General features: G+C 43.5%; 1 pseudogene; it reads right to left on the reverse strand.

Annotated features, from left to right (window-relative positions):
* LOC127411121 (ral GTPase-activating protein subunit alpha-2-like) overlaps window positions 1-25,120 on the reverse strand; it is an 81,545-nt pseudogene extending 56,425 nt beyond the window's left edge.
* Between the last annotated feature and the right edge of the window lie 890 nt (window positions 25,121-26,010).

Consider the following 26,010-nt stretch of genomic DNA (forward strand, 5'->3'; position numbering starts at 1 on the left):
AGGTTCTCTTTCCGAGACTATGTCATCTGGAAAACCGTAGAGCCGAAATACTTGGTGGAAGATTGTCTCAGCCATCTCTAGAGCGGAAGGCAGTTTCTTAAGTGGGACGAGACGGCAGGCTTTGGAGAACCTATCCACCACCACCATGATAGTGGTGTTACCCTGAGACACAGGTAAGTCAGTGAGGAAATCTATGGCAATGTGAGACCAGGGACATTGTGGGATGGGTAAGGGGTGGAGGAGTCCTTTTGGAAGAAGTCTGGAAGATTTAGCTTGGGCACAGATAGAGCACCCCTTTACATGCTGGGCAACATCTCGGGATAGGGAAGGCCACCAGAACTTGTTCTGAACTAGTTGTGTGGTGCGGTTCTCACCTGGGTGACCAGAGCTCAAGGAGGTATGGACCCATTGCATGATTTGGGGACAGAGCTTGATAGGAACGTAGACACAGTCTCTAGGGCAATTGGGTGGGGGTTGTTCCGTCAATGTGGCTTGTTCAATGTCCTTCATGATGTCCCACTGGAGGAGCAGTGATAACAGATTCGGGCAGGATGGTCAGAGGGTATTCAAGAGATTCAGGGGAATAAATCAGAGAGAGGGCATCAGCTTTATTGTTCATTGACCCAGGACAATACGTCACCGAGATGTTGAATCTGGTGAAGAACAGAGCCCAACGGGCTTGTCCAGGGTTGAGTTGTTTGGCAGAACGCAAATACTCCAGATTGCGATGATCAGTGAGGATGGTGAACGGGTGTTGGGAACCCTCTAACCAGTGCTGCCATTCCTCAAGCGCATCCTTCATAGCCAGAAGCTCGTGGTTCCCCACGTCATAGTTCTGTTCTGCTGAGTTGAGTTTGCGAGAGAAGAAAGCACAGGGATACATCTTGGCTGGGTTACCGTGTCGTTGAGAGAGAATCGCTCCAATCCCAATGTTAGAGGTGTCCACCTCCACTATGAAAGGCTTGGAAGGATCAGGATGATGGAGTACAGGTGCAGTGGTGAATCTTACTGCAAATCTTAGGTGCAAAGGATCCTGGAAGGCCCTTATGGTCGGAGAAATCCACTGAAGAGTTTTAGGTTTTCCTTTGAGAAGAGAGATGAGAGGGGCTGCTATGGTGCTGAAGTTGCAAATGAATCATCTGTAGAAGTTAGCAAAGTGCAGGAAACGTTGGAGTTCTTTGGTTGAACCCGGTTGAGGCCAGTTCTTGACTGCATCAACTTTGAGACTGTCCATGTGGGCCCCCTCGGGGCTGATCACGTAACCCATAAAAGATGTGGTGGAGACATGGAACTCGCACTTCTCAGCTTTTACAAAAAGGTGATTATCTTGGAGTCATTGGAGAACTTGGTGTACGTGCTGAACGTGAGCTTCAAGGGAAGGGGAGAAAACCAAGATGTCATCGATGTAAACTACAATGCTTCAGTGCATAAGGTTTCAAAAGATCTCATTCATGAAGGATTGGAAGATGGAAAGCGAGTTGGCAAGGCCATAAGGCATGACCCGGTATTTGTAGTGCCCCGAATGAGTGATGAAGGCTGTCTTCACTCGTCCCCCTCCTTGATGCGAATGAGGTTGTAAACATGACACAAATCAAGTTTGGTAAAGACCTTGGCATCCTGTAGCTGTTTGAGTGCTGCAGGCACTAGCCGAAGAGGATAGGGAAACTTGACAGTGATGGCGTTTAAGCCTCTATAGTCTATACAGGGATGGAGTCCGCCATCTTTCTTAGCCACAAAGAAGAAGCCAGTGCCGCAAGAGAAGTAGAGGTTTGGATGAAACCCATCTGAAATGCTTCTTCGATGTAATCCTACATGGCCTGTGTCTCGGGGATCGACAGGGGACAGATGCAGCTCTTAGGGGGTTGTGTGCCTGGAAGGAGGTTGATAGCGCAATCAGTAGAGCGGTGAGGAGGTAACTGAGTGGCCTTAGCTTTACTAAACACGGGCAGGAATTCTTGGTAGGCTGTTAGGATGGTGGGTTGCACAGAGGACTCAGCGGGGTTGATGTGAGTGGTCTGAAGGGAAGCGGGTTCCACCGAACGTAGGCAGGAGGTAAAACAAGAGGTCCCCCACTGGATGATCTCTCTGTCAGTCCAAGAAATGTGAGGATTGTGTTTAGTGAGCCAGGGGTACCCAAGGATGAGAGGGTTCTTGGGAGTGTTGGCGACGAGTAGTTGTAATGTTTGATGATGAAGAGCTCCAACTTGCACAGAGACGGGTTGAGTGACATGAAGCTCTGTGCCAGAATGAAGAGGGCAACCATCTAATGCTGTAACAGAGAGAGAAGGCACACAAGGGGCAGTATCTAGAGATTGCAGAGATCAGAGTCAATAAAATTGCCTGCAGCCCCGGAGTCGATAAGAGCTTTGACAGAAATGGAATTCTGACTGGAACAGAGTTTTACGTCAATTAGTAAATTTCTATTTTCCAACAAATAAGACTCGTCAGTACTCACTGAAGTATTAGTGGGTAGGGAGGAATGTGAGGGGCAGGAGGAGAGGAAATGGATGGGTTCTCCACAGTACAGACACAGTACAGTTTGTAATGGATGCGTTTCTGATGTTCCTCTCTCGACAGACGAGAGCGACCCAACTACATAGGCTCATGTTGAGGCATTGTTATGGTAGGTAGTAAAGGAGGTGAAGACGGTAGTTGGAGTGTGGCTCTGCTTCAAATTGTCCAGTTTGATGGAGAGGGTAATAAACTGGTCGAAAGAGACTTTTTCATCTCAGTTGGCCATCTCTACCTGAAGTTGACGAGTGAGTCTGTTGCAGTAGATGGTTTTGAGTGGTGCATCAGCCCATCCGGTTTGCGCTGTGAGAGTACGGAATGCGAGTGCGTAGTCAGCTGCCATTGAGCTCCCTTGTGTAAAGCGAATGATGCAGTCACACACGTCTTCAAACACTCTTGAAATGGGAAAAGAAAACTTCAAGAGAGTTACGTATCTCACTATTCCGATTCCATCCTGCCGTAGCCCAGTCCAGTGCCCGACCAGTGAGTAAGGAGGTGATAAAGGCCACCTTGGACTCCTCAGTGCAGAAACAGGAGAAAGCTTGAGCGATATAGATGCTACATTGTAGCAAAAAACCATCACACTGACCTGGCATGCTGTTGAATCTCTCTGGGAGAGCGAGATGAGGGGCTCAGAGATTCGGCTGATGTGAAGAGGTTTCTGAGGGAGTGGTTAACAATGGTGTGAGGGCTGGATTTGTAGTTGGTGCTAGAGACCTGGCTGGGGAAGCGGTGCGCAAATAACTTAACACCTCTTCCATGACAGAGGAAAGCTGTCCCAATTGACGGTGGTGAGCTGCCAGCTGTTCAGCTTGAAAAGTGAAAGGAGAAGGAATCTCCGGTGGATCTGACATGGGCGAAGTCTTCTGTAACGAGGCAGAGGCAGACACAGAGTGAAGATCCATATGCAGAGTTCAATGCAATCATAGTTAAACAGGCAGAGGTCAAAACCAGGTAAGCAATCCAGGCAAAGTAACAAAACAAAGACGGTAAACAAAGGGGTAATCCAAGGGACAGGCAGTAATCAGTAACAGGCAGGCAGTAGATAATAATAACGCTCAGAAATGCAAGACAACGGGTGAAATGGCAAGACTTTGCAGTGAAGTGCAGTGAGAGCAGAGACTAAACACACTGGGAGATGATTAGTGAATGAGATTCAGGTGTGAGAGTCAATGATGGGAAGAAGGGGATTCTGGGAAGTGTAGTCCGGGTAGAGGTTAATACTCAGGGGAAGGGGATCTTGTGTGAACAGAGAGAGAGGATGTGACACCTCAAGGCAAATGTCAAGGTACTGTTTTCATGATATGATTCTACAAGCTGTATAAAAAAACAAATTAAAAAAAGTTTATTCAGAAGAAAATCAGATATGAATCAGAAAATCAGATAATCAGATCTCATGTATAAAAAAATAATTTTCTGTATTGTTATGTTCATGCCTTTTTAGAGTTAAAAAATAAATAAATGTTTGAACAAACAGTTGGCCTGTTATAAGGTTGCAAGCGCTGCAGTGAGTTAAGGCTGTTGAGTTATTACAAATCTTTCGAAATGTAGGCTATATGGTTGTGTATCTTATATAAGGGGGTCTATAATTCATTAGCCTATATACTTAATGTATTTACAATTATATTCATTTTCACAAATTCCTTGGGATGATGCTCATGGAGATTGTACTTCAGGTTTGAAGTTTCCTGCATGAGATGGCTCTCTTTTCGATACAATTTGAGTTACCATCATCAACATTTTACATATCCAAAGTATTCATATATCGCAGACTTCAACAGCACCATACTGCTCCGACATAGGGTGTGCAGTGCTTTGAATGACAAAGGAATTTTTTTAATCAAGGCAGGTTTGTGATGCTGTAATTGTAGCCGATTGTTTCTTTGTTGAACAGAAATTTACAATGGAAACATTGATTCCTTTACTTGTATTTGGGGGACTGACTTTAAAAACTGACTTTTTATTCACACAGTGCCGTAAATGAGAAAATGGCAATGTATGACAGCTGTTTAATATATATATATATATATATATATATATATATATTTTTTTTTATTTTTTTTTTTATTTTTTTTTTTTACAGCAGTACACCGCAAACTGTTAAATCTTTATTCTGCATATAGACATGATAAATATGTCATCACTACGACACACACCATTCCAGGTATCGTCTCTGCATTTTGTTCACACAGACACGTTCCGAAGGATTGATCCCGGCAATGTTACTAGGGTCTGATCCGGGACCAGTGTGAATGAGGTTTTAGTTAGACAATGAGGGGTGAGATTATTAAGAGCTTTGTAGGAGAATATGAGGATCTTATACTGCATAGGTTAAGAGATAGGCAGCCAGTCTATGTTAAACCACCAGTAATAACTTTAGTATTGTTTATAAGGAAATCTTTAGTTTTGGTTTCAAGTCTGAGTTAAGTCTGAGTCTTTAATCAATCGAGTCCGAGTCCAAAGGGGGACTCAAGACCAGTCCTTAACAGGCGGAATCTGAATTGTGAATCTGCCAAAAGTCATCTTCAAAAGAGTCAGAGAGATAAAAATCATGACGTGAATAAGTTAGCTGGTGGTTTATAAAAATAAAATGAAGGGGAAAAAAAAGCCATGACCAACTACATCCAACTTATTACGTGAGGTTTAGCTTCATACTCAAACTCTATCATTAAATAATATTGATTAAGCTATTATGGACCTCCCAGGTGGGGCTTCAAGTTTAAGCGGACAACACTGCATGAACTACAAAAGACTACAAAACAATAATAGCCTACATGTGTATACATTATGCCAAAAAGACTCAAAAGCCTTATATTATTACTACGTTTCATTTTTTTTTTTTTTTTTTTTTTTGTGAACATGTTGCTTTTAGTAAATGTTGAGAGATATGTGGGTGCTTGGCTCAGTGAAGTTCTTGATTGTAACCATGACACTGTCTGCTCCTGAAACTGTGATGCAAGCACTTCCAAATGCTGCAAAAATGCTTCCACTAAAGGGGAAAGGTGTTGCAGCATACAGTTTTACTGTCAGGTCCTGTGTGAAACGTTCTTTAGTTTATAGTACGTTGGCTACATACAGTATCTGTCTTCATGTATTCTTACCACATGTCGGAGTCATGCCAGCCACCTTGGTAATCAATGGTATACATTATTCTCCCCAGTACTATTCAAGCATATTGGAATTTTAAAAGCATTTCGCTTAATTGGTGCGACCTAAAGCAAGCTCCTCTCAATGGGTTGTTAAACATCTGCCGATGTACTGATGCCAAACGAGCCATTACCAAAACATGTCCTCTTCACCAAAAAAATGCAATTACCACATTTTCCCATAAACTCTAATTATGGTAATGATCTAAAATTAAACAAATCCACAACAAGCTGATTGAGTCGGCACATTCCGGTCCATTTGGATATAAAGAAGAATTGGTGGCATGTAAATATTAGATTGAGAGGGTAAATATACAACACACTGTACACATACACCAGATGCCATTCTCAATGAAAGGGAGCAGGTGTTATAGATAGCAGACTTCCAGGAAACCCTGATCTGACTGAACATAATAATAGACAACTAGATTTTCCAATTTCTGAAAAAAGTGAGTGGTGCTTACCCATTCCAAAATTCACCGCACATGCTAGGGTGTTGCTGAGGTGGCTAAGGTGTTCTGAGTAGTTTTTAGTGTACTGTTATGCAGTCGCAAGGGAGCTCGGGGTAGTTGCTAGGTGGTTGCTTATTAACCCAAGCAAAAAGACACTACCTCTTAGTCTCAATGATATTCTACTCTAGATTGGGCTCAGGTCCCTTCTTCAATGCAAATCCATCAAACATTTTCACACGTTTTATCATCTGCCAGACAATAATCAAAAGTTTCATTGCTTTGAAAAGTAATAGCACACTTCTTATCAATCCGCACAACTTGAGGTATTACTCATGTCCATATCACGTAACAAGGTACACACCAAAGTTTTAAACTTACCCTTCTGTTTTTGGAGAAAATTTCAAACAACTGCTTTGTTCGGGTCAAAAAACACCCAGTAGAGAACAGTAGATATAAAGCACCTTCCTTTTGATTATAAACAACACTGACATAGGCTTGTTTTTCACACTGAACACAAGCTCTGTAAAATAGCAACTCATCTGGAAAGAGCACCAATATATCAATTGTGGTACTTTTTTATTTTATTTTTTACAGTAGATATACAGTATACAGTTCATTTTCAGTAAAAAGCTAATTAAAATACTTACAAATTGTATATGTTTGAAGCAAATCCAAAATCATGGTGTAAGGGATCTACGGGTTCGGGAATGGAAAAGGAGGCTGGGAGCATTGACACGCTTCAGGCAGCTTTTATTCTCTCTTTTCAGTTTGTTTGAGTGCCGCCTTCTCAGGGCTTTCTTATTCCTCTCAAATAGCTTTTTGAACACTTCAGCTTCACAACGATAGTAAAAATCATAAAATACACAGTAAGGCATGCCAGTCACTGTGCTCTGGTGTTGTTCTCTCTCTGCCTTCCTCTGGCATGTTTGGCTGTTTTAAGGCATCTGTCCGCTATCATTGTAATGAGAAACGGTTAGAAATTATGTCAACCAGCTTGATGAGCCACACCACTCCCTCTCTCCCACAGACAGACACACGACCATGTCCCCATCACCACATACCCCCACCGCCCGACTCAGGCCGGGGCAACATCCGGCCTGCCAACTCCCTCCCCCTCCATTTCTGGAGAGAAAGTCAGCCATAGCCATCTGCGCCCCCAGTCTGTGGATCACCTCAAATTTGAAAGGCTGAAGTGCCAGGTACCAACATTGGTATCCTTCATGCGGTGGAGCCACTGGTGTGGGTGTGATCAGAGGGTGAAGGCCAGCCCCAGCAGGTAGAAGCGGAGGGTGAGGACTGCCCACTTGATTGCCAAACACTCCTTTTCAATGGTACATTAGTTGTAAACTCTCGCTGAGGGAAACTAAGTACAGCACCGGTCACTCCTCCCTCTCCACCTCCTGCAAGAGCACTGCCCCCAGACCTCCATCCGATGCATCCGACTGCAAAATAAAGGGGAGAGAGAAGTTTGGAGCATGTAAGAGCGGTCCCCCACAAAGAGCAGATTTCCCTTTTAGAAAAGCCTGTTGGCACGACTCGGGAGCCCCCTTTCAAGTGAGATCAGTCAGCGGGCTAGTGACGTCAGAGTAACTAGGCACAAACTTTCAGTAGTAGCCAGCCCCAGAAACTGTCTCACCTCCTTTTTGGTCTTGGGCGCCAGGCAGGTCGCAATCGCTGTGGTTTTGTTAATATGGAACCCCAGATACTGAACTTCCACCCGCCAGCTTGCAGCGATCTCAGGATGGCTCTCAGATGTTGCATGAGCTGCCGCCAATCTTTACTATAAATTATGATATCATCTAGATAAGCAGCGGAATATGCCGTATGTGGCCTGAGAATTTTGTCCATGAGATGCTGGAACATGACGGGGACCTTGAACAAACTGAACGGAAGGATCACGAATTGGTGTAAACCGAATGGTGTGGAAAATGCAACTTTTCTCGGGAGATTGGAGTAAAGGAGATCTGCCAACAACCCTTTGTTAAATCCAGTGTCGAATAAAATTGAGCCACGCCCAACCGATTGAGCAATTTGGGGCAATTGGTACGCATCAAATTTAGACACTGCATTCACTTTTCGATAGTCCAGCGGAATCGGACCGTCCTGTTGCTCTTAGGTACCAGAACCACCGGGCTGGCCCAATCGCTATGTGACTCTTCTATTACGGCCATCTCGAGCATTGCCTCTAATTCTTCCTGAACTACCTTTTTTTGTGTTCAGGAAGACGATAGAGGCGGCTACGAACCGCCACCCCCAGGGTGGTCTCAATGTGGTGTTCTATGAGGTTCGTGCAGTCGGGGGAGGTGAGAACACGTCTGCAAATTCTGCTTGCAACTTGGCTACCTCTGTGAGCTGCGATGGTGAGAGGTGGTCTCCACATGGGACCGGGGTGAACTGATTAGATTTGAGCGTCACCTCTGGCCCGAGGAACTACTTTCGCCAAGGCCACCGGGTCGCCTCCTTCCATGATTTTGGGAGGTTGAGATGGTAAACTTGACATGCTCCGCCCCTATCCGTTCACATAATGGAGATCTCCGACTTGCCGTGTGACCTCAAAGGGCCCTTTCCACTTGGTGAGTAATTTAGAGCTTGTCATATAGCCAGCTTTGACATTCCTGAGCTTGGAGAGTGTTAATTGACCCAAAGTGTGGAGTTTTGCTCTAAGATCAAGAACGTATTGAATTTTGTTTTTACTGTTTGAAGGTCCCTCCATTGAGCACGACGCGCGGTCGACGCCCATACAGCAGCTCGAATGGGGAAAACCCTGTGGAGGCTTGTGGGAACTCTCGCACTGCAAATAACGGGTTCGAGCCACTTATCCAAATTCTTAGCATCCACATGTACGAACTTACAGATCATGTTTTTCAGGGTTTTATTAAATCGCTCCACCAACCCATCGGTTTGTGGGTGGTAAACACTGGTGCGAATCGATTTAATACCTAATAATTTGTATGATTCCCGTAGTGTTCATGACATAAATGTAGTGCCTTGATCAGTGAGGATTTCTTTTGGAATCCCCACTCGGGAGATTATTCTGAAGAGTGCCTCCACAACATTATGTGCTGAGATGTTGTGCAGGGGTACTGCTTCCGGGTATCGCGTTGCATAGTCCACCAGAACTAATGCAAAGCGATGTCAATGTACGGTCCGTTCTAATGGCCTGATGAGGTCCATACCAATTCTTTCAAAGGGCACCTCGATCAGCGGTAGAGGGCGCAATGGCGCTTTTGGGGTGGCCGGTGGATTCACCAACTGACATTCATGGCAAGTCGCACACCACCTGCGAACGTCCCCGTGAATGCCTGGCCAAAAAAATGGGCCATTATTCGGTTAAGTGTTCTTTCCTGTCCTAAATGACCAGCCATTGAATTATGGTGAGCCACCTGGAAATGCGCTCCCCGATGGCTCTTCGGGATTAATAACTGTGTTGTTTTTTCTTTTGTTTGAGTGTCCTGTGTCACTCAACATATCTTTGATAACTGAAAAATATGGGAATGTGAGTGCGACATCAGGCCGGAGACGTTGACCATCGATTACTCTCACTTGGTCAAATGAGTGTTTGAGGGACTTTGAGGGACTTGACTGCTCTAGAGGGAAATCCCCATCAGGGAATTCCCTGAGGGCGGGGACCTCCTCCCTTGCGTCATCTTGACGCAGAACAGACGTAGACAGCCCTGGCACTGCCTCTCCAGCCATAGCATCGCACCTCACACACAGAGACATTATTTCACAGGACCCATCCACACAAATTTCCCTTAATAAATTCTTAAAATCAGGCCAATTCGTCCCCAAAATCAGCAGATGGGTGAGGCGGGAATTAACCGTGGCCTAGAATCTCAATGCTAACCACCGGATACGTGTGAATATCCCTGTGCACACACTGCACCTTATCTGTGCCCAATGCCCTGTCTTGTACCAACCGTTGGTGGATGGAGGTTTGAGAACATTCAGAATCTACCAAAGCTTGATATGTATCCCCAAGTACTATTTTGTCTACGTTGTCCTGGGCGCTGTGGGGTTCTCCTGCCAGCAACCTTTTCCAGCAGGCGTCCCGGAGCTGCTGTGCGAAGGCAAAGGTGTGGTCATGTTTGCCCAGCTTCAGGGCACGGAGGTGGATTGCAGAATGGCTCTCTTCAAGTCGGCATAAACGAGGAGGTTGGCTGCGGGGAGTTGTTGGGCCGCAAGCTGCGCTTCCCCTGAGAGTTGTGGTAACAGTTGGGCCGTCCACTGGTAAGGCGGCCATTCCCACACCTCGGCTGTCTTCTTGAAGAGATTGGGGTATGCTTCGGGATCATCAGCTGGCCCCATTTTGATGAGGGTGACTGGTTGGACAGCCGGGGTGGGCTCCGGGGCTGCAGCAGCAACCCCCTCGTGTCTGACCAGGCTCCAGAATGCCTGTTGGGCCTGGAACAGTAGTTAGAAACGCTGCTCCTACTCCAGCTCGACGAGGGCCTGATGTTGGGTCTGCTGAATGCCGGCGAGGGTCTTGATCACCTCGCCAAGTGGTGAGGACTTCATGATGACATGTCTCTTCGCTTCCCAGGTTTCGGAACCAGTGTAAGGGATCTACGGGTTCAGGTATGGAAAAGGAGGAAATGGGGAGCAGTGACATGCTTCAGGTAGCTTTTATTCTCTCTTTTCAGTTTGTTTGAGTGCCGCCTTCTCAGAGCTTTCTTATTCCTCAGTTCAAAGCAACAAAACTCTCAAATAGCTTTTTTAACACTTCAGCTTCACAACAATAGTCACTGTGTAACAAATTATTATTATTTTTTGGTTCCTGGGTAGTAAGTGTTATTTCCTAATTGCTTATGCCTCAAAAGTATAGAAAATGGCTATTATTCCCCACAAACTTTGCTTTTGTGACCAGGACAATGATATTTTGAAATTTATCTATTTCCAATGAGAAAATGGGCGAATTTGTGTCTTTTCATTCACATAAAGTCAGAAAAAAACAACATATCCAAATTAACATGTATTTAATATGTTATTCAAAGTAATACAAAAATGACTACAAAAGATTTAGAAGTGAGTAGTTTTTAGAGATTTACGATTATACTGTAAATCACTTTCACGAATCAGCCCCCAAATGTAGTCTCCCATCATGTTCTCATTATACTGTCCTTGGTAGCGGCATTCAAAGTCCAGTATATCCTGATGGAAGCACTCACCTTGCTCCTCCAAGTACGCTCCCATGTTCTCCTTGAATTTATCAAGATGAGCATCAAGGATATGGACTTTGAGGGGCATCCTACAGCCCATTGCGACTCCTTATCTAGAGCTTTGACAAATTGTTTCATAAGGCACAATTTGATGTGCAGTGGTGGCATCAGCACCTTCCGGGGGTCCACCAGTGGCTCCCACTTGACGTTGTTCCTCCCCACAGAGAACTCGGTCTGCTGTGAGCAGTCCCGCCTGTGGTAGTGCACATTGGTGTCCCTGCTGTCCCAAAGGCAAAGAAAGCAGGGAAACTTAGTAAAACCGCCTTGGAGACCCATCAGGAATGTCACCATTTTGAAGTCTCCTGTGACCTCCCAGCCGTACTCATCATACTTCAAGGCGTCCAACAAGGTCTTGATGCTGCTGTAATCCTCTTTGAGGTGCACCCAGTGAGCCAGGGGAAGAGACGGGTACTTATTACCATTATGGAGCAGCACAGCTTTGAGGCTCCTGGATGAGCTGTCCACGAAGAGGTGCCACTCATTCTGGTTACAGGCGATTCCGATTGCCTCGTACAGACGGGTCACATTGTGGCAGAAGCAGAAAAAGGTGGGTGACGCTTCCTCTGATCTGCGACTTGCACACTTTTATATTTTATATTTATTTTTTATTTTATTTTTTACAGTAGATATACAGTATACAGTTCATTTTCAGTAAAAAGCTAATTAAAATACTTACAAATTGTATATGTTTGAAGCAAATCCAAAATCATGGTGTAAGGGATCTACGGATTCGGGAATGGAAAAGGAGGCTGGGAGCATTGACACGCTTCAGGCAGCTTTTATTCTCTCTTTTCAGTTTGTTTGAGTGCCGCCTTCTCAGGGCTTTCTTATTCCTCTCAAATAGCTTTTTGAACACTTCAGCTTCACAACGATAGTAAAAATCATAAAATACACAGTAAGGCATGCCAGTCACTGTGCTCTGGTGTTGTTCTCTCTCTGCCTTCCTCTGGCATGTTTGGCTGTTTTAAGGCATCTGTCCGCTATCATTGTAATGAGAAACGGTTAGAAATTATGTCAACCAGCTTGATGAGCCACACCACTCCCTCTCTCCCACAGACAGACACACGACCATGTCCCCATCACCACATACCCCCACCGCCCGACTCAGGCCGGGGCAACATCCGGCCTGCCAACTCCCTCCCCCTCCATTTCTGGAGAGAAAGTCAGCCATAGCCATCTGCGCCCCCAGTCTGTGGATCACCTCAAATTTGAAAGGCTGAAGTGCCAGGTACCAACATTGGTATCCTTCATGCGGTGGAGCCACTGGTGTGGGTGTGATCAGAGGGTGAAGGCCAGCCCCAGCAGGTAGAAGCGGAGGGTGAGGACTGCCCACTTGATTGCCAAACACTCCTTTTCAATGGTACATTAGTTGTAAACTCTCGCTGAGGGAAACTAAGTACAGCACCGGTCACTCCTCCCTCTCCACCTCCTGCAAGAGCACTGCCCCCAGACCTCCATCCGATGCATCCGACTGCAAAATAAAGGGGAGAGAGAAGTTTGGAGCATGTAAGAGCGGTCCCCCACAAAGAGCAGATTTCCCTTTTAGAAAAGCCTGTTGGCACGACTCGGGAGCCCCCCTTTCAAGTGAGATCAGTCAGCGGGCTAGTGACGTCAGAGTAACTAGGCACAAACTTTCAGTAGTAGCCAGCCCCAGAAACTGTCTCACCTCCTTTTTGGTCTTGGGCGCCAGGCAGGTCGCAATCGCTGTGGTTTTGTTAATATGGAACCCCAGATACTGAACTTCCACCCGCCAGCTTGCAGCGATCTCAGGATGGCTCTCAGATGTTGCATGAGCTGCCGCCAATCTTTACTATAAATTATGATATCATCTAGATAAGCAGCGGAATATGCCGTATGTGGCCTGAGAATTTTGTCCATGAGATGCTGGAACATGACGGGGACCTTGAACAAACTGAACGGAAGGATCACGAATTGGTGTAAACCGAATGGTGTGGAAAATGCAACTTTTCTCGGGAGATTGGAGTAAAGGAGATCTGCCAACAACCCTTTGTTAAATCCAGTGTCGAATAAAATTGAGCCACGCCCAACCGATTGAGCAATTTGGGGCAATTGGTACGCATCAAATTTAGACACTGCATTCACTTTTCGATAGTCCAGCGGAATCGGACCGTCCTGTTGCTCTTAGGTACCAGAACCACCGGGCTGGCCCAATCGCTATGTGACTCTTCTATTACGGCCATCTCGAGCATTGCCTCTAATTCTTCCTGAACTACCTTTTTTTGTGTTCAGGAAGACGATAGAGGCGGCTACGAACCGCCACCCCCAGGGTGGTCTCAATGTGGTGTTCTATGAGGTTCGTGCAGTCGGGGGAGGTGAGAACACGTCTGCAAATTCTGCTTGCAACTTGGCTACCTCTGTGAGCTGCGATGGTGAGAGGTGGTCTCCACATGGGACCGGGGTGAACTGATTAGATTTGAGCGTCACCTCTGGCCCGAGGAACTACTTTCGCCAAGGCCACCGGGTCGCCTCCTTCCATGATTTTGGGAGGTTGAGATGGTAAACTTGACATGCTCCGCCCCTATCCGTTCACATAATGGAGATCTCCGACTTGCCGTGTGACCTCAAAGGGCCCTTTCCACTTGGTGAGTAATTTAGAGCTTGTCATATAGCCAGCTTTGACATTCCTGAGCTTGGAGAGTGTTAATTGACCCAAAGTGTGGAGTTTTGCTCTAAGATCAAGAACGTATTGAATTTTGTTTTTACTGTTTGAAGGTCCCTCCATTGAGCACGACGCGCGGTCGACGCCCATACAGCAGCTCGAATGGGGAAAACCCTGTGGAGGCTTGTGGGAACTCTCGCACTGCAAATAACGGGTTCGAGCCACTTATCCAAATTCTTAGCATCCACATGTACGAACTTACAGATCATGTTTTTCAGGGTTTTATTAAATCGCTCCACCAACCCATCGGTTTGTGGGTGGTAAACACTGGTGCGAATCGATTTAATACCTAATAATTTGTATGATTCCCGTAGTGTTCATGACATAAATGTAGTGCCTTGATCAGTGAGGATTTCTTTTGGAATCCCCACTCGGGAGATTATTCTGAAGAGTGCCTCCACAACATTATGTGCTGAGATGTTGTGCAGGGGTACTGCTTCCGGGTATCGCGTTGCATAGTCCACCAGAACTAATGCAAAGCGATGTCAATGTACGGTCCGTTCTAATGGCCTGATGAGGTCCATACCAATTCTTTCAAAGGGCACCTCGATCAGCGGTAGAGGGCGCAATGGCGCTTTTGGGGTGGCCGGTGGATTCACCAACTGACATTCATGGCAAGTCGCACACCACCTGCGAACGTCCCCGTGAATGCCTGGCCAAAAAAATGGGCCATTATTCGGTTAAGTGTTCTTTCCTGTCCTAAATGACCAGCCATTGAATTATGGTGAGCCACCTGGAAATGCGCTCCCCGATGGCTCTTCGGGATTAATAACTGTGTTGTTTTTTCTTTTGTTTGAGTGTCCTGTGTCACTCAACATATCTTTGATAACTGAAAAATATGGGAATGTGAGTGCGACATCAGGCCGGAGACGTTGACCATCGATTACTCTCACTTGGTCAAATGAGTGTTTGAGGGACTTTGAGGGACTTGACTGCTCTAGAGGGAAATCCCCATCAGGGAATTCCCTGAGGGCGGGGACCTCCTCCCTTGCGTCATCTTGACGCAGAACAGACGTAGACAGCCCTGGCACTGCCTCTCCAGCCATAGCATCGCACCTCACACACAGAGACATTATTTCACAGGACCCATCCACACAAATTTCCCTTAATAAATTCTTAAAATCAGGCCAATTCGTCCCCAAAATCAGCAGATGGGTGAGGCGGGAATTAACCGTGGCCTAGAATCTCAATGCTAACCACCGGATACGTGTGAATATCCCTGTGCACACACTGCACCTTATCTGTGCCCAATGCCCTGTCTTGTACCAACCGTTGGTGGATGGAGGTTTGAGAACATTCAGAATCTACCAAAGCTTGATATGTATCCCCAAGTACTATTTTGTCTACGTTGTCCTGGGCGCTGTGGGGTTCTCCTGCCAGCAACCTTTTCCAGCAGGCGTCCCGGAGCTGCTGTGCGAAGGCAAAGGTGTGGTCATGTTTGCCCAGCTTCAGGGCACGGAGGTGGATTGCAGAATGGCTCTCTTCAAGTCGGCATAAACGAGGAGGTTGGCTGCGGGGAGTTGTTGGGCCGCAAGCTGCGCTTCCCCTGAGAGTTGTGGTAACAGTTGGGCCGTCCACTGGTAAGGCGGCCATTCCCACACCTCGGCTGTCTTCTTGAAGAGATTGGGGTATGCTTCGGGATCATCAGCTGGCCCCATTTTGATGAGGGTGACTGGTTGGACAGCCGGGGTGGGCTCCGGGGCTGCAGCAGCAACCCCCTCGTGTCTGACCAGGCTCCAGAATGCCTGTTGGGCCTGGAACAGTAGTTAGAAACGCTGCTCCTACTCCAGCTCGACGAGGGCCTGATGTTGGGTCTGCTGAATGCCGGCGAGGGTCTTGATCACCTCGCCAAGTGGTGAGGACTTCATGATGACATGTCTCTTCGCTTCCCAGGTTTCGGAACCAGTGTAAGGGATCTACGGGTTCAGGTATGGAAAAGGAGGAAATGGGGAGCAGTGACATGCTTCAGGTAGCTTTTATTCTCTCTTTTCAGTTTGTTTGAGTGCCGCCTTCTCAGAGCTTTCTTATTCCTCAGTTCAAAGCAACAAAACTCTCAAATAGCTTTTTTAACACTTCAGCTTCACAACAATAGTCACTGTGTAACAAATTATTATTATTTTTTGGTTCCTGGGTAGTAAGTGTTATTTCCTAATTGCTTATGCCTCAAAAGTATAGAAAATGGCTATTATTCCCCACAAACTTTGCTTTTGTGACCAGGACAATGATATTTTGAAATTTATCTATTTCCAATGAGAAAATGGGCGAATTTGTGTCTTTTCATTCACATAAAGTCAGAAAAAAACAACATATCCAAATTAACATGTATTTAATATGTTATTCAAAGTAATACAAAAATGACTACAAAAGATTTAGAAGTGAGTAGTTTTTAGAGATTTACGATTATACTGTAAATCACTTTCACGAATCAGCCCCCAAATGTAGTCTCCCATCATGTTCTCATTATACTGTCCTTGGTAGCGGCATTCAAAGTCCAGTATATCCTGATGGAAGCACTCACCTTGCTCCTCCAAGTACGCTCCCATGTTCTCCTTGAATTTATCAAGATGAGCATCAAGGATATGGACTTTGAGGGGCATCCTACAGCCCATTGCGACTCCTTATCTAGAGCTTTGACAAATTGTTTCATAAGGCACAATTTGATGTGCAGTGGTGGCATCAGCACCTTCCGGGGGTCCACCAGTGGCTCCCACTTGACGTTGTTCCTCCCCACAGAGAACTCGGTCTGCTGTGAGCAGTCCCGCCTGTGGTAGTGCACATTGGTGTCCCTGCTGTCCCAAAGGCAAAGAAAGCAGGGAAACTTAGTAAAACCGCCTTGGAGACCCATCAGGAATGTCACCATTTTGAAGTCTCCTGTGACCTCCCAGCCGTACTCATCATACTTCAAGGCGTCCAACAAGGTCTTGATGCTGCTGTAATCCTCTTTGAGGTGCACCCAGTGAGCCAGGGGAAGAGACGGGTACTTATTACCATTATGGAGCAGCACAGCTTTGAGGCTCCTGGATGAGCTGTCCACGAAGAGGTGCCACTCATTCTGGTTACAGGCGATTCCGATTGCCTCGTACAGACGGGTCACATTGTGGCAGAAGCAGAAAAAGGTGGGTGACGCTTCCTCTGATCTGCGACTTGCACACTTTTGTCCAACAAGTTCCACTGCTTGAGCCTAGACGTCAAAAGCTCGGCATTGGACTTGGTGAGACCAAGATCTCTAATCAAGTCGTTGAGGTCTTTTTGGTTGGGGTAGTAAGGGTTTCTCTCCTCAGCTCCACCTCTGAAATCCCTCAAAGTCCATATCCTTGATGCTCATCTTGATAAATTCAAGGAGAACATGGGAGCGTACTTGGAGGAGCAAGGCGAGCACTTCCATCAGGATATACTGGACTTTGAACGCTGTTACCAAGGACAGTATAACGAGAACATGATGGGAGACTACATTTGGTGGCTGATTCGTGAAAGTGATTTACAGTATAATCGTAAATCTCTAAAAACTACTCGCTTCTAAATCTTTTGTAGTCATTTTTGTATTACTTTAGTATAAATACATGTTAATTTGGATTCAAATGTTGTTTTTTTCTGACTTTATGCGAACGAAAATACACATTCACCTGTTTTCTCATTGGAAATAGGTAAATTTGAAAATATCACTGTCCTGGACACAAAAGCAAAGTTTGTGGGGAATAATAGACATTTTCTATACTTTTGAGGCATAAGCAATTAGGAAATAACACTTAATACCAGGAACAAAAATTGTGTTACATAGTCATAAAACACACAGTAAGGCATGGCAGTCACTGCACTCTGGTGTTGTTCTCTCTCTGCCTTCCGGCTGTTTTAAGGCGTCTCTCTGCTCACTCTAATGAGAAACAGCTGTTAAAAATTATGTCAACCAGCTTGACGAGCCACACTACTCCCTCTCTCCTGCAGACAAACATACGTTTATATATATATATATATATATATATATATATATATATATATATCAGAATACAAATGTCTGCCTGGTGAAAAAAATTAGCGAAAAATTCCATAGATTTCCATTAAAAAGGTCCACCCACAAATCCAAGGATCATGATGTCATGGAGACTTGGGGATGGTCTATTTTGACTTGAGCCACTAAGCAACCATCTAGCAACCATTTAGTGATGCCCTTGCAACCGCCCCCAAACAACACCCTAGTAATTACCCAAAACATTATTAAAACTAAATGATTTTTATTTTATTTTATTTATTTATTGTAGTGGAGATTCCAAAGGCACTGTGACCAAACACAAGATTGAGAGTTTTTCTTCATTTTTTATAACTCTTAAATGGGTCAAAAATGACCTGAATGTAACAGAAGTGTTAACAGTAGCAATTTGTTCAAAACAAACCCTAATCTAAAGTATGAGCAATAGTAATGGTGATGCATGTTTTAGCAAATACCACTAATATGAGAATATCACTGGCTATACGATGCCAAGAGTACAGCTTACACAATGAGTGTTAGCACATCTACACACAAACACCGAGCAAAGCAAGAGATGGCCTGAGGCTTAAATGCTGGCTTGCAAAAACAGCAGCGTCTCTCCCTCCACAACAAAGAACTTTGTGTGTGTGTGTGATGACCGGCTGCCTCCTGACACTATGGCCCTTCATGGCAACACCCTCCCAGTAACTGCATTACTAGCCCAGCCAGCTGCTCTGCTCCGTTCTGCCCCCCAGCACTCAATTGGATTCAGGAATTCTTCTCTTTTTTTTTCTTCTCTGTTTTCCTTGCTGTTGGTTCTTCATCTATCCTTTCTCTCATTGCATCTGAAAGTTGCATTTGTAAATTAGAGGAGTTACTTCCTGCCTGCCTGTGGCTGATAAAACAGCCCTTTCACCCCTCCCCCTGCCCAACAGTCACCTTCTCTCACTGCCAGAGTGGGAGCGCAGCAATTACGAGGCCTGTTGGCCAAAATTAATCGATCATGGCTCGCGGCACACACGCTCCCTTCCTTCGCCTCACAGCACAGAAGTTGTTAAGTGTGGCTGAAACAGGCTAATATGGGCTCTAACAGTGGGGGGCTTTAGTGTCCAGGAAGAGATGGCTGACTGATGAATTTTTCTCTCTACAGGCCGGCACATGATCAGATTGAGCTCTCGCACTAAGCAGGGAACCCTGTACTAAACCTGCACATTCTTGGCTCCCTCATTGCCATTATGGTCTCCCAGCTCGCAGCGGTCTGACAGAGCAACGCAATCAGCAGCTCAGCCATAGAATCATGCTTTACATGCGTCACTCACCTGACACACTATAGTCACACAACGAACCGCAGTCATTGAACCACCGTTTCAATCAGAGGTTTTTTTGCTATCAAAGTAGGAGTGGACAACATTTGCACACAGTTACAGTATATCACTATATTCTCAAAATGCTTTGGTTGATAACGATAACATAAAATAAAAATTCTTATGAAAATCAACAGAACGACAGAAAAAAATTACGAAAGGTGCTCTTATTTTAAAACAATTACCAAAGTAAAGATGGGCCTATTGCAGATTTGAAGATTTTTTTTGAGAACATTCATTTATGTACATTGCAATAAACAAATTGATCAAATATAAACAATTATTAATCGTAAAACATCTGTCCAGCATAATTTGTTTTTCTAATTCCAATCAAAACATGAGGCTAAATGTGCTAGACATAAATCAAGGTTTTAATAGTTCATGTTTCCTGAGAAAATTCACTAATTCATTTGCTTCTCTATCCAGATTTGACAGTGGTAGAACAAGTGCTAGTAGGAAAGATTGGGTGCTTTTCCACCACTGGGCCGAACGGTTTCGGTTTCTTTTTTCACTCTGGTGCTGCGAACTCAGGATTAGAATGAACTGACTGAGCAAATGATCAATCGTGAGTCACCACGTCACTACCGTACTGAAATGTGCTTGAGTGCAAATGCTACTGGAACTGTGCACAGAACCATTTGGCTCCAACGATTGAAAAAACCTCTACTGACAATAGTAACTAAGGGGGCTACGGCTTAGTGGTGGGTCAGTTCAATTCCACAGAGGATGCACTTTTTTCCAACAAGCTCTTCCTCATTTTCTCTTTCAATAGAAAGTGACTGAAATCACTAATAATTAACATGTGGCACCATTTTTACTGGTAGACATTCAATTAGACTACTTTTTATTGGGAATGGCCTTGTTTAGGAGGAAATTATGTATTTGAACTTGTTGTATTTGAACCTTTTTGGTGATGGAGTCATCCGAGGCATCCGAAGGCATCCGAGTCGACACGTGGAAGATGACCTCCACATTGGAGGTAGCATAATAAGGGGCTGTGTTACCTGTGCTGCCATTCCTCTGCAGACCACCCATAAACCCACAGTGAGTGGCCAGATCCACCTGACAGAGATGAAGAGAGAGACTTCCTGATACTCTGACTGATGTCACCTCACGAATTAAAAGGATGGTTCACCCAAAAATTAAAATTCTCTAACCATTTACTCACCCTCATGCCATGCCAGATGTGTATGACGTTCTTCAGCAGAACACAAAGTTTTTTAGAAAAATATATCAGCTATGTAGGTCCAAACAATGCAAGTGAATGGTGATTAGACCTTTTGTAGTCCTTTTTTACTCTAAATCTCCACTTTAACTTTCACTTTCAGATGTGAAAGTGAAAGTGAAACTAAATAGGCACCACATCTGACCTTCAGATGTAAAAGTGAAAGTGGAGATTTAGAATAAAAAAAGGACTTACATTTTTATCTGTTTCTCACCCATATCACTTCTGAAGACATGGATTAATCACTAGAGTCATATGGATTACTTCTATGTTTCCTCAATGTGATTTTTGGAGCTACAAAGTTCTGGTCACCATTCGCTTGCATTGTATGGACCTACAGAGCTGATATATTCTTCAAAAAAATCTTTGTTTGTGTTCTGCAGAAGAAATAAAGTCATACACATCTGGGATGGCATGAGGGTGAGTAAATGATGAGGGAATATTCATTTTTGGTTGAACTATCCCTTTAAGCTAGTTTTAAATGTTTGATTAACTGTACCTCCCAGCCCAGTCCAGAGACAAAATCCTCATAAGTCTGGCTGCCCTCTGTGATGGACAGAATAGACTGTTTGTCCTCTTGTCCTTCTCCAATATAGAACACAGCAATCTTGTGCATCTCTCGACTGAAAAACACAAACTGAAGTCATGCAAAAAAAAAAAAAAAAAGAGTTATCTATATGAAATAATCTCTTATATATATGAAAGAATTACAAAGCACTTTCCACAAATAGTGTACAAAGTAGGTATTGTAAGTCAAAGAAGTCATTTTTGAATTGGTATTGGTGAAAATGTATGCCTAGAAAACTTTACATCAGGAGGTCAAACTAAATCTTACTTATGCTGTTTTTTTGTGTGTTTTTTTTAAATTATTACATACTAGGTTCACAATTTTTGCAGTGACCAAAATGTCTGAATTAGTACAGTTTCAAACACTTATTTCTGTTTATTTTCCATTATTTTTAACAATAAAACTAAAATAACATATGTACAGTAGGTTAAATGATCTAATTAAATAAAAATATAGCAGAATAGGTAATGGATGCAGATTTGGTCTAAACTAAGCCATCACTCAGTAGAGGCAAGCTAGTTTGGCTCCAAATGTTGATTTTTTATTTAATTATGTTTTAGTTTTTTTCTAACAACAACTTTGGTAACAGAGTTGAATGGTTCAGCCTGATGAATGCAGTCAAAACTACGATTTGTAAATAAATAAATAAATGGAATGAAATCATTTACTGTCTTCCTGCCATGTTGTAAAAAGGGTCCACGTGATGCTACTTCTTGGGTTCCTGGAGGTGATTAAAACTAGATACTTTTCATGTTTTATGGGAAAATAGGATTTGTGAAAAAAAAAAAGAAAGAGAGAAAGTAATAGGCCACCAACTTGTACACAATTCATCAGAACTGCCACCATATTTGTATGGCTTACTGAGTTATTCCATTAATATGTTATTGAAAATCATTCAAACATGCATTAATAAACTGCTTTCAAAATTAATAAAATACTGGTAATGCACATACTGTATGTCTGTGTAAAAAAATCTCTGAGCAGTGTGTCTCTTTGAGCTGCTAAGGAAACGGTGATGGTAACGGAAACGGTGGCCCGATCCTGGGGGTATTCTTTAATAAGCCTCTGTAATTAGCCACTCTCATCGCCTATTGATCACTGTTGGCTGAGAAGTGTGGAGCTGTGATCAGCCAGACATGGGCAGGATTAGGCTGTGAGGAGTGGAGTATCTGAGAGTGTTCTTAAGACATGTCTCCTTAATAGTGCTTTTAAAGGATTTAGCTGCTCTCTGTAGACTGGTATTAGGCAGCATGATTGAGCTCTCCAAATGCATGCAGTTTTTTCCTAAGATTTTATGCTGTGAAGTGCCATGGAGTCAGACGGAAGGTTAAGATAATGTTTTCACGTTGCTAATTTAGTTTGTGTGTTACTTTTTGTATGAAAATGTAAGGCACAGGCATAAGACATTGACATTTTTGGAGTCGATACCCAGATCTTCCAAAAATTGGAATATAAAAGCAAGAGGGCAGAAAACCTTACCACTGCCTTGAGTCTAAATTCTTGAGCTCTCTCAACAGCTTGGAGTTCTTCTTTAAAAGATGAAAGCTTTCTCTATAAAAGAATGAAATGGAGCCATTATGAAACCAGAAGTATTTTTCCAAAAGTAAAACTCTATTACATGCTGTCCTGATAAAGTTTACATAATAATAATAATAATAATAATAATAATAATAATAATAATAATGTGCATCAGAATTATGGTTTAATAATGGAGGACACAATTGTTTATCAATGACAACAAGACCCATTAACATGTAGGCTCATCTAATGAAATGGACCGAGAGGTTGAGAGTGAAAAAAGAGGGGATATCAATGCTGGAAATAAATGGCCTGGCTTCTCCAAATACATCTCAGTGGTGAGAAATAGCAGTAGGGTACAATGGGGCTAAAGGCACCCCTTAAGGACATTTAGCTTTTTAATGGTCGCAAAATGTAACAAGGTCAAATAAAAATTATGTATTTTTATTGAATATTGATGGAGCAACATATTTTTTGTGAAAATAATTAATAAAGGAAGGTTGTTTCAATTTAAATTCCGTAAAAAAAAAAAAAAAATGGTGGTAAGAGAGCCTTTTACCCCATACTCCCTCACTTGGGGTAAAAGGTCCCTTGGGGATTTAAAGTGATATTGTGTAGATACCCAATAGGGCATGATTTGTCAACTAATGCAAATAATTTTGAGACACCAATATGTTTTTTTGAGTAACAAATTAAGATGATGCTAACTCAAAATAACTCCTTTTGAAAAAGTCAAATATTTCCTGTTAATTTCAAACACATTTGGCATGTTGTTACATCTCAAGTAATCTATAAACTAACTAATCTCTATTATGATTGAATCAGTCAATGTGAGCCCACTTTGAACATTTTTCATAAATCTATTCCGCACACTTAAGAAAAACAATGTGTTTAATAGAGGCCTTTAACCCCTACAACAGGGGGGCTTTTTACCCCAAATACTATCCTTTTACTTGTTGGACAGTTATTGAAAAATGTTTGATTTAACAACCTTAAAACTGAAAAAGATTAAGTATTTTGTCTCAAAAGAAATGTGTTTGTAATGTAATGAGATTTTCATTAGCTACATACATTTGCAACATTAAAAAAATATTATACAAATTAGATCAAATAATTAACCTTTAGACAGTACATGGAATGATCTCATGGATCAGGACAATTTTCCAGTGTAAAGTGACAAGCAGGTCTTTAGGAAAGTGATGTGGTTGTTTTTGTTGCTATTTAGTGTTTTGGGAGAAAAAAAATTAATGGAGCCTTTTACCCCATGGAGCCCTTAGCCCCGTTGTACCCCTTGAACAGTAGTCGCTCAAAATGGATGACAGAAATCCTAAAAACAAGACCAACTGTAGATTATAAGCAAATAAAATTAAATGAAAAATGAATAACTTTTCATTGTTATTTCACTTTGACATAAAATTAAATCCTGTCATACTGTATTTACACCCCAGGTAATTGAATTTAATTAGTTCATCCTGTTTCACTACAAAAACTGGGAAGCCAGGAGAGTCTACAGTAAAAACGGCACTGTTGAGTAAATGTAGGTACTATTCGTTAATGCAGGTACTATTCTGAAAAGGTATTTGAAAGGGGTTATAAATGGGGGTTGGTGGGGTGATGTCAACAATGGTACAGTGACAACAAGAAAAGGTTGCCGATCCCTCATGTAAACTATGGCGTACCTGTGGTCCCATGAGTTCATGCCGAGGTCATTGAGCAGAAGTCTGCACAGGTAAAAGGTGATTTTGGCTCCTGGTGTATGGGCTCTCTCTGGTAGACTGCTCTGATGCTGGGGTCTTCACTCTGTCTTCAGGCGAGCTCCTCATCCTCCTGCTGCGTCTGTCTATGGACAGCATCCACGAAGAGCCCTTCTCTCAGGATTCATGCCCATGGGTGGAGATGGCAGTTGGGTAAGTCTCAACTGGGGCTGTGGCAGGCACTCTGGGCTGCTGTGGCCCAGACCTTCCAGTAGCTGGTCCAACACATCAACACCATCCTCAATTTCCACCTCAGAGGAGCATTTACTGGAGTGAATGGAGCTCTGCTTGGACCCAGCAGCAGAGCGGATGGTGTCGCTAGATGACTCATCTCTAACACCACTGGAATCGGAGACAGTTCCATCCACATTCTGGTAAAGAACACAACCATCCCAAAAGTACTTCCCCGAGATGTCCCGAACAATGACTTGTACCTCCGAGGAATGGTCCCAGGGATTGGCACTAACTGGAGCTGTGCTGGAATTTTCAGAGGGGATCTGCAGGTACGAGACTAGTGTGCCTTCATTAAAGACAAAGAGCTGCAGATTGGGGCTCTTGAAGACTTCAGAGGAGAGTTCAAATGACTCTAAGTAAGGGTTGTCGTGGTTCTCATTCACTAGGCTGTTTAAGAGGGCAGGGCTGCCGCTGAGAGGATGGTGGCCCAAATGATTGACCAGATGTGTCATTTTCATCCTCGCAGTCAGAGGAATCAACTCCATGCTCCTCCTCCTCTTTTCTGGGATATTAAACAATTTCTTAAATTAGACAACATATGGATGACATAGGGAAGTACACTGCAAATGAATAAGGATCAGTTTGTCATCTTGTGTAAAAATATCCCCACCAACCTCTTTTATTAGACTCTCTACCTGTAAAGCATTCTGCAAGCAGATATTATATACTTTTTGTACTTTAAATTTGGAAAATGAAAGCTTAAGCATTTACTTGACTGTTGATCCAGGCAACCTATTTCCGACAAAGCTGTTGTTTCCAGTAGAGTAGCCTGGCACTAATGGATGCATACAACGCATCCCTCCTATTTTATTAAGGATTTTGCAAATGCTCACCTAAACTGAGTAATGATAAGTATCAAAAGCCACCAGAACAACAAGCTGACCTGTTATGACCCATAACTTTTTAAACAACTGAGGTGATGCAGCATCACTAGCACCTGAATTGTGTCTTTTTTTTTTTTTTTTTTTTTTAATAGTGTTCCAACTACCTAGTCTCTCTTTAAGCGGCCAGAGCAGCAGGCACGGGAAAGACAGACAGTCTGATTCAGCTGAACAACAAATCAGAAGTCTTAGGCGCATTATATTTTTCACGAGAAAAAAACAACTTTGTCTTAAACTGTTATATTACATATTCTGCTTTTAGTTTATTAGTAGGAAATATCAATTTTAGATTTCAACATTCCCTTTGCTAATAGAATTAAATACAAGGAGCCCTACAACAGATGGATCTCAACATCAGTGAGTCAGTCTGGGATTACATGAAAAGACAGAAGCAACTGAGACAGCCTAAAAAGATAGAATAACTGTGGCAAGTTCTCCAAGAAGCTTGGAACATCCTATCTGCCAACAACTAAAGAAAACTGTGTCCAGGTGTA

This window comes from Myxocyprinus asiaticus, chromosome 20 (genome assembly GCF_019703515.2).
Source record: "Myxocyprinus asiaticus isolate MX2 ecotype Aquarium Trade chromosome 20, UBuf_Myxa_2, whole genome shotgun sequence".
NCBI classification, from domain to species: Eukaryota; Metazoa; Chordata; class Actinopteri; order Cypriniformes; family Catostomidae; genus Myxocyprinus; species Myxocyprinus asiaticus.